Here is a 10,872-nt window from a genome sequence, read left to right as displayed (position 1 = left end):
TATAAGAATATGTATAAGAAATATACCTATTTCCTGTATATAATATATATAAGAAATATACCTATTTCTTGTATATGAGAATATATATACACACATATATACACACATATATATACACACACATACACACACACACACATATATATGTGTGTGTATATATTTCTGCTTTTGACATGTAAAGACCTTGGGAACATTGCTCCCACCCTTACAACAAGAAAAGAATAGCTGAACAAACTGAAAGTCAATGACTTTTCTTAAATCCTTCTGAGAATTGAGGTCACACAACAAATCACCACCCTGAAAACTGGGGAGGCAGACTAATACAGAGAATATATACCAATTTACCTGAACAGAAATCACAAGAGCCTGGAATGGATAGAAATATTTAAATGTATTGCTGGAGGCTGAATATGGACTAGTTTAGAAGTTAAAACTCTGGAGGGGGCCAAGCAAAGGGAGGCCCCCACACTTTCGTAGGTTTTACCTCCGGGAGCCCCACCAAGTTTTCATGGTGAAAATTGGAGAAAAATCCCCTCCAGTTTGGTCAGGGTGAGGGTGAAAGTAACAGTTTTGAAATATGCCCACATCTTCCTGTAAAACAAAGGCCTACTCAGAAAGAAAGAAGACTTCATCAGAGCATTAGGTACGTGAGGGAAGCAAAATACCTAAATACAGCTTTCTGTACCTGTCTATCTCCCTTAAGAGGGGAAAATGCTAAGAAGCACTTGTGAGGGCCACAGCCTGTAAACACAGGACACTAAAAGACTAAGACCTAAATATAAAATTATGGAATCCTCTCCTCCCTCCACACCTTACCACCACATCAACAGGAATCCCGTATAACAGTGGGGTATAGCTGCAGTACCTGCAAGGCTAGGACTCTAAGAAGGACTTCTAGGGGGAACCCACAAATAACAGGGGAGACAAAATCAAAGACACAAAAGTAAATTTGAGCTTTTGACATCTGTAGATGCAGCAAAGAGTAAACACAGCTAACTCTTAAAAAGATAAACTCTCACCTAAAGACCTATCTACCTCCTTCCCTTTTACTCCATAAATTATGTTCAGCTTTCAATAAAAATTACAAGACAGCTAAAAGGCAAGAAAAAAACCAAATCAGAAAAGAAAAAGTAAACATCAGGACTGGACTCAGATATGGTAAAGATTTTGTAACGATCACACCAATAAACAAAGACTGATATTCTAAAGGATATAATTTAGAAAATAGACAATATGCAAGAAGTAATGAGTAATATAAGAGAAGTTATGAAACTTTTAGGAAAATATCAAAAGAAAATGTTAGACACAACAAAAATTCCCAACCTGAAAAGGAAATGAAAGAGAAAGGAAAAAAAAGAGGATAGAATATTCAAGAACAACGGGGTCATTTAAAAAGTTTAAGATATGCATCATGAGAATACCAAAAAGAGAAGAAAAAATGAATCCAAAGAAATGTTTGGAGTAGTAATGGCTGAAAAATTTCTAAAATTAATGACAAAAAAACCCACAAACCATAAATCCAGGAAGTTCACAAAATACTTATCAGGACAAATACCAACAAAGTCTACAGTTAGGTTATTATATTCAAACTGCAGAAAACCAAAGACAAAGAAAAGATCCTGGAAAGCGCCAGAGGGTATAAAATGCATGAACTATACAGGAACAATTATAAGGATTAATCAGACTTCTTGTCAGCCATGAAAGCAAGAAGAGAATAGAATAAAATATTTAAAATACTTAAAAGACCTAGGATTTTGTATCCAGTGAAATCATCTTTCAAGAGTATAGGAGAAATGAAGACTTTCATAGACAAACACAAACTAAAGGAATTTCATCCAGAAAAATTTCCTTGCAACCAATATTAAAAGAAGTTATTCAGAGAAAATGAAATTCTTACAGGTCAAAAACTTGGCTCTATCAGAAAAAAGGAAGAGTGTCAGAGAAGGTGTAAATGAAGATAAAGTAAAATCTTTATATTTCTTATTCCCAAATCTGATCTAGTAGATAACTGTTAAAAGTACTAATAGTAACAACATATCATGTGATTATCAAAAAGTTAAAAGAAAAATAATTAGCAGCAATATTATAAGTAATTAGAGGGAAGAAACAAGAATAGTCTGTTGTAATTTACCTATACTACCTTGAAGTAGTGTAGTGCATTTGAAAGTGGACCTGCATTAGTCGTAAATGTGTATTGGAAACACTAGGACAAACACTAATATGTTTTAAACTATGGTTCACCTTCTAAGACATGCGAGAAAAATAGAATCATATTAACATGCTCATTTAAAAGCAGAAAAGGCAAAAAATGGTGAAGATTTTAAAACAGAAAGAAGAAGTTTAACAAATAGAGAAAACTTGTAAACATGACAGGTATTCTTCAAACTATACTAATGATCACTTTAAATGTAAATAGTCTAAATTTGCCAATTAAAAGACAGTGACTGTCAGAGTGAAAGGAAAACAACAACCAATTAGTTTATAAGATAAGTTTACAGGTAACTTACAAGGTAAGTTTACAGACTTTACATGCAAAGATGCAGGTTAAAACTGAAGGGTGAACTCTCATTCACTGCTAGTTGGAATGCAAAATGGTACAGCCACTCCTAGTTTGACAGTTTCTTACAAAACTAAACATATTCATATTATATAATCTGATTCAACAGTTGTGCTCTTTGGTATTTACTCAAATGAGTTGAAAACTTATGTCCACACAAAAACCTTCTTATGAATGTTTACAGCAACTTTATTCATAATTGCCAAACCTGGAATCAACCCAGATGCCCTTCCAAAGGTGACTGGATAAGCAAACTGTGGCATGTTCATACAGGGCAATGCTACACATTACAAGGTTCTGTCATGTTTTCTCTGGATTGGTAGTTTATTTTTGGTAGAAATATTGCTTAGTGTGAAAATGCATATTGCTTGAAGACATATTGCTTAGTGAAAAGAGCCAATCTAAATAGATTACATATCACATTATCATAACTATGTAACATTCTGGAAAAGACAACACTACAGAGGCAACAAAAAAGTTAGTGGTTGCCAGATATTCTAGGGGAGGTGGGGAGAAAAGAATAAGTGGAGCACAGGGGATTTTGGGGGGCAATAAAACTACTCTATAAAATTAAAATTAATATAAATATATTAATAATTATATAATTATGTATTTGTCAAACCCATAGAAATGTACAACACAAAAAGTAAAGTTTAATGTAAACCATGGACCATAATATAAGAAGAATGCATCAATATTGGTTCATTAATTGTAATGAATGTACTGCACTAATGAAAGTTGCTCATGAGGGGTAATTGTGAGAGAGGAGGGAGCAGATGGAATGCACATGTAGAACTCTATATTATCTGTTAGATTATTCTGTAAATCTAACACTGTGGTAAAAAATAGTGTATTCATTGTTAAAATACTACATACAAGATGCTGGCAGTTCAATTGTATATCAGTTTCAAATAACGAAAGGATTTTAGTCACAATTTTGCTTTTCCACCTCTCTTAGTCCTTAAATACACATGGATTATCTGTACACCTGGCAAATCAGTAACATAATCAGATCCTTAACGTTTTTATCCCATATTTAAATGGTGATGGAGTTGCATCAAAAGAAGAAAATGTATATCATGCTTAAAAATTATATTAAAGTGTTTGTAAAGATACTAAAAGGAAATATTTGTCTGCAATTCATGAATAGTCCTTTGTATTATATCTATTCATTTGATATATATTTTTTCTTCAGCAATAATCTTTTTCAGTAACTTGTGTAATGGAATTACATATTAGCTATGATCTCTGGACAAGGAGTTCATAGTCAAGGTGAAATAACGTGTGTGTGTGTGTGTGTGTGTGTGTAATCTATTAATCTGTTTGTATCTTTATATGTAAAGTGAATGTCTTACTCATAATTTAAAGTTGTGTATTGTTTTCCATCCATTCGGCCAGTCATTGTCTCTTATTTGGCAAATTTAGACCATTCACATTTCAAGTGATCATTGTATAGCTGGATTAATATCTATTATCTTTGTAAGCGTTCTCTGTACTTGTTCTTTGTTTCTTCTTTTCTAATTTTTCCCCTTTTTCTGCCTTTCGTGGTTTTAAATAAGTATCTTATATGATTAGATTTTTCTGGTATATACATAATATTTGGCACATTATGGAGTAGAAAGGAGACTTTCTGTGCTTCAAAAAGAAAAAAATGAAGTAAGAGAAATTAGTGTAAACTATGTGGCTTGAACAGGCTAATTCGCCAGAAAAATTGCAGCTGTACTACAGCCACCTGCTCTGGATGATTCTGTCACTATCTTATGTCTGTAGGGAAATATTTGTGGGATAAGATTGACAAGAACTAACATTAACCAAGGCATCAACATATAAAAATGCTCAATATGTCTTACTATAGCAAGTATATCTGTATCATATGCTCGGAAGAAGTGTAAATGTAAATGTCTATAAGAAACTAGAAAAGAAAGTTGAAAGCAAACAGTCCTTCAAATGCCCCATGAAGAAGAGTGGATTTTAGTGTAAGGACAACACCTAAGACACCAGAAAGTTTGAATATGAAATACACATGCTACATGTCTCACTTGGGATCACTGACCCTAAGAATACTACTGAGTTCTGGCTTCTCTAATGCAGAAGGGAGAAGGACCTGCTTAGTGGCAGAACATCCCATTAGCAGTCTACTCTCATTTAATTAGGATAGGTAACCATTAAGAAGTAATGATTTCATTAGGATAGGTGATGGTAGAGAGGAGGAAAATAAGATTTCTGAAGTAAAATGAAATGGATTTGGCTACTTTTTGAGTCTTTACCTTCTATGTCCAAAGGTACTCCTTACCCTTCACTTGGGTAAATTTGGTGAGTTTGCATACAGTTAACTAGATGAAATTCCTAGATGATTTTATGTCTGTAATGGCATGACAGTGGCATGTATATTTTAACCAGTATTATTCCTTCTTGAGAAGCATTATTCCTTCTTTAATGACAGATCTACAGTTTAAACTTCAGTAGTCACTGAAATCAAAATTAAAATATGTTCAATTTAAAAATCTTCCTGATAGAATAATTTGCAGGTGAGAAACCTTAAAAATTAAAGAGGAAAAAGTTTAGGAAACCAAGTTATATGAGAAGCTTTCAAAACACCTATAAATATGATTTTATAGTTATTTAGTATTATATTGCTATTTTTTGTTTTAGTAAAGATGATATTTGACATTTTATGTGTCTTAATGCATAAGGGCTATTATCCTTAAATCTAAATTCTATTTAGTATACCTATGTAATACAAGTTATTGGGATTTCATGCTAGATAAAAATTTTTGTTACCGTAATACCTTGCCTATTATTTAGATACTTGTTTCAGAGCTGACTTCAAGTATAGTCATTTTCCTTAATATTTTATAGTAGTTTTTTGGAAGAATGATGAGTAGTTATGTTCCTTTGTTTTACCTTTTCTTTATTTTTCATAGCAGAGAGGTCTCTTTAAAGGGAAAAATACGCTTTATGTGACAGCTTTACATGAATGCAATTCCAAAACCCTTGTGATAGAGGCAACCATTTCATTTTACCTAAGAATTCATTAAATCTAGGACTTTGCGGTTTTAGATTCTCTAGGTTCACTCTGAGCCTTTATTATGGCATGTGTCAAGTATTCAGATCTGATTAGAAGAACTTGCTTCTTTAATCAAGGTTCTAATTTAAGTCTGGAGACACATATGAAACACATGAGTTTAAGTTTTTGATTCTTATTAGAGAATAGCTCATTCTTCCAGACAAACAACATTTTTATTATATTCCCATTGGACTTAAGAATTAAAAATATATTCAGTCATGTTTTTGTAATTCATCAAACTTTATCCATAAAAGGCCAGATAACTATTTTTGGTCCTTGTCAACCATATGGTTTCTGTCACAAATACTCAACTGTGCCTTTATAACAAGCAAGCAACAATAGGCAATACAATAAATCTTTATTTACAAAACCAGGTGAGTTGCAGGATTTGGCTCACAGGTTTTAGTTTGCTGGTCCCTGATTGAGTGGTATGCATAGTATATAATGTAGTATATGAAACTATGCCATAAAATTACTAAAATTTAGTTTTACACACAGGCTTTAGGTTAATGTGGTGTCAATGCCTCAATTTCTCTCTACTGCTGACTATAAGATATCTCCAGTAAAACAACATGGAACATAACCTTCCTGGTTAACACCTTCATTGACAAAAAGAAAAAAGAGACTGAGAGAGCCAGATGCATCGAACAATGTAAATCCATGAAATCCATCAGCCAAAGGAAATCAATGTTAAGAAAAACAAATTCTTGGAGTACATTTACTTGTGTTTTTTTTTTGTTTGTTTGTTTGTTTTTTGTTTTTGTTTTTAGACGGAGTCTCACTCTATCACCCAAGCTACAGTGGAGTGCAGTGGTGTGATCTTGGCTCACTGCAACCTCCACTTCCTGGGTTCGAGAAATTCTCCTGCCTCAGCCTCCCGAGTAGCTGGGATCACAGGCCCACGCCACCACGTTTGACTAATTTTTGTATTTTTAGTAGAAAGAGGGTTTCGCCATGTTGGCCAGTCTAGTCTTGAATTCCTGAATTCAGGTGATCTGCCCACCTCGGCCTCCCAAAGTGCTGGGATTACAGGCGTGAGCTGCCACGCCCAGCCCCATTTAACTTGTAAATAAGTATTATTATAAACTCCACAATTTGGCTCTGAACCTTTTTGTCACCAAAGCAAAACAAAGAAAAAGCCTGGTAAATTGTGAAGTTTTTATTGTCAAAAAATTTTGTTTTGAGTCATTTTTAATTAGATATTTCTGGGTTTCTATTGAAAGTACTTTCTCAAATAAAGAGAAGTATAACATAGTATACTACTGAAATTTCCAGAGAGAATAAAATGATGTCAGAGATTTTCCTTTTAAGGTTTTTTTTTTTTTTTTTACAATGTAGGTTCTATTAAGCCCAAATTATAATGTTCCAGTATTTCAATAATTAAATAACAAATGATAAATTAATATCTATTAAATTACATTTTATTGAAACTATTCTATTGTTCGCGTGTGGTGGCTCTCGGATCGGGATACAGAATATTGCTGACTGATGCTCTGGCTTGAGTTAAGAATAGAGGATACTTTGAATATAAAATTCAAACATGGCCGGGCACAGTGGCTCACGCCTGTAATCCCAGCACTTTGGGAGGCCGAGGCAGGTGGATTGTGTGAGATCAGGAGTTCAAGACCAGCCTGGCCAACATGGTGACCCCGTCTCTCCTAAAAATACAACAATTAGCCGGGCGTAGTGGTGGGTGCCGGTAGCCCCAGCTACTCAGGAGGGTGAGGCAGGAGAATCGCTTGAGCCCGGGAGGCGGAGATTGTAGTGAGCCGAGATCATGCCACTGCACTCCAGCCTGGGCAACAGAGTCAGACTCTGTCTCAAACAACAACAACAACAAACATAAAGGGATGTTGTAATGGAGTCTGACTCCATTTTTTGATGTTTGACTATTGATAGCTTTAGAACTTCACCCCAACCTCTTCCCTTTGTTTCTCATCTGGACAAAGTGATAAGAAAGTCTAGGTGCTCTTTTCAGCAGAAAGTCTCCTGCTGGCAGGAGATTAAAGCCAGGCAAGTCTCTACTTCCTGAAAGGGACTCTCACCTCAGCCTCACTTCTTAACTGAAACAAAAATCCCAAGCTAGGCTTCTTTCTTCCCTCTCCCAAGGCATTTTGTACTTGCTTAAGAGGCCTGCCCTGCTTTCTCCAGAGATTTTAATTGTGTAATAATAAATCTTGTCATACTCACTTGTTGAATGTGTGTGTTTGTGTGTGTGTGTGTGGTATTATCTTAAAATTCAAACCAAACTTTGAGTGGGGGTTCCTTCTGCTTTTGCAAGGTGACTATAACAGATGTGCTTGGAATGATTTGTTTGTATCAAATTGTTGAAGACTGTGAGTTTCTGCCTTGCTGCAATAAGAGCTGAACCACCAACCTCACTGTCATCACTACCGACACCCCACACAGATTATGGCATGATTAGAGCTTTGCATCACGGAAATAGTTCTATCATCGCTCTATGTGGAAAGAACAGGTAGGGACTTGAGTGGCAAGTAGGAACTCATGAAGGATGAATCAAGAGGAATTGGCAAGTGACTGAAGATGTGTATTTGTGTAATTCCACAGATGACATAACAGAAGAAAGCAGCAAGACAGAATACAATCAAAGACTACAACAAGATTTCAAGCTTGAATGATTGAATGCAGAATACCAGGAGAAAAAAACAAGATTTGAAAAAAAAAAAAAAAAGAAAGAAAAGATTATCTTTTGGATACATGGAATTTGATCTCCAATGGGTGATTCAGTTAGAAACTAGAATATAACCAGAGCTCCAAATATCTAGCACAGGACAAGAGATAGAAACAAGGAGTCATAGTCATCTTTATAATGATAGTAGAAAGCATATTACTGGATTAAATCCTTAGCATGAAAGCATAGCAGAAGAGAAAGGGGTGGTGAGAAACTTAACGTATTGTAATTGTATGTCAGGAAAGAGACTAAAGTAATTAAAAGAAGTTTTGAAATACTTCAATAGAAAAATAAATAGTTCCCTCAGAACTACAGATCCTCAATACCAGACTGCATTTTGTCCAAAAAAAAAAAAAAAATCAATTGTTTAAACATGCTGAAAATAATTTGAAGTACTGATGCAAAATACCATTGACTAGAATTACATTTTATTTATTGCATTGATTCAATTGAGATGCTATAAATTCAGAATATTGCTGATAGGATTTTTAAATTATTAGGCAATTCAACCACTCTGATCAAAGAGGCTTAGGAGAGGAAAGAGATTTATAATTTCATGGTTCAATGACATAATGAGCACAATTAACTTAATTAGTTATTATTAAAATAACACTTTATGCTGGAAACAGTAGTGATCCTTTGAGGGCATGGAACTTTTGAATTTTACCTAAAATGTTTTCATAAATTAAATATTTCACAATCTTTAAGTTAAGAATTCATACAAGCTTCTCTCTTAAGTGTGATTGAACTTTAAAACATACTGCCTTTAGAATATTGTTCTAAAAAGACATAAAACTAAATCACATAGAGATGGCTGTATGAAAATGAATGCATTAAAAAAGTGTTTGAGACACATTTCACTTATCTCTGAGTACTAAGTAAAAGAGAAGTGAAGTGGTTTGACATTCCTGTTTGACTTACATAAATGTCTCTTTAAAGAGGAAAATATGCCCTCCCTAGGAAACACAACCAAATGCTAGGTGGAGCAGCTTGTCATGCAATATAACTTGGTGAGGGCTGCATGACTTACAACCTTCAAATATTGAAGCTAATAATGAATGGTGTAAAATTCACAAGTGAATGAAGTAAGAAACAGAATAAATAATAGTTAAGTTTCCGTTTTAACTTGAGAATGTTTTGCTATATCCTTTTTGACATATATAAATTGAACCCATGCTGTCTGTGTATTTTGTAACTCCCAGAAATACAATTCAAGACTGATACGATCTATTTAAGGCTGACAAACCTATATAATTAGCTTAAAATCAAGAAAGGTCTTGTGATGTAAATTAAGCTCCTTCAGTATTGCCTTGGCTAGTCATAGAACTGATCTAACTGTCTCTCTGCATTTTGGGGAATACTAAATGATCAAGGGCATGTTTCAAGAGTGATAGACAATGGTTTGTCTTTTCTGCTGAGGTCCTACAATAACGGGAGAATGTTCATTACACAGATAAGCAGCTATAAACTTCCCTTTATTATAATGAGATTAATTAAATTTTATTTTGAACCTTAAAGCCCTCAGAGACTCAGGATTCATGTGCCTGCATGAACATGGCCCAATCTATTGTCAAACCAGAATACTAGAACTGAAAACATCTCCAATATAGAAACATACGGACTTCCAAGCTTGTTCACTTGCTATGGAAGCAAGATACAGTTCTGACATTTGCAAAAATAAAAGAAAACTGAATGATTATTCTTAAAACTTGTTTTCCTCTTCTTTCCATCTTTTATTTAAATCTTTTTCATCCTTTAATTCTAGTGGCCACCTCAGAGGTATTGTAGATCCACCATCCTTTACTGTGTGTATTTCATCAAAGAGACATTGCAACATAGTCTGCTGATGTCGCAGATAAAATGCAAAGGCCTTTCAGGCAAAAATAGAAGACTAATTCAGTGAAATTTATGGAGTTTTTATGTTTCTAACATTACATAAAATGTTACATAATGAAGGATACATTTTCCTAAAACAATATATTACACATTGCATTTCTATAGCAAGACACATTAATTGCCTGGAAGTTGAAGTACAATTGTCCAAGAGACATACGTTTTATTGCTCTGAAAAATAAACAATCACAGGGAAGTTATTTACTTAAGGCCGAGTTCAGGAAGAATATGGCAGGAAATTGTCTAAAAGCATAAGACTGTTTAATAATACTTTTGATTTTATTTGGGTCTTCAATGTTTAAATTGAATTGCTCTAGTATGATATTGCTTTGAATTTTATTAAACATATGTAAAGTACAGTGGTTTTCTTTGTTTCAAAATTTATAATTTTTCATCTGCTCTCCACTTATGGTAGAAAAAAACTCCACACTGATTGCACTGCAGCTTTTCAAGAAAAAAAATGAAAAATACTATTTCTTTATAGTTTTAGTTTTCTGAAAATTTCCTCTTTTAAGATATGCAGCTGAAATCATAAGGCCATATGAATATTTGGCAATGATCTCATAAGTCTGCCTGATATGATCACAAGAAGATGAACTTGACTTCAAAGAAGAATTACTTAGCGAAACTGTCTCTTTTTTATAAGCATGTTGGTAATTGTCT

Source organism: Colobus angolensis, unplaced genomic scaffold, assembly GCF_000951035.1.
Source record: "Colobus angolensis palliatus isolate OR3802 unplaced genomic scaffold, Cang.pa_1.0 Scaffold178, whole genome shotgun sequence".
Taxonomy (NCBI): domain Eukaryota; kingdom Metazoa; phylum Chordata; class Mammalia; order Primates; family Cercopithecidae; genus Colobus; species Colobus angolensis.
The sequence above is the reverse complement of the archived record's forward strand: the minus strand, read 5'-3'. Positions refer to the sequence as shown.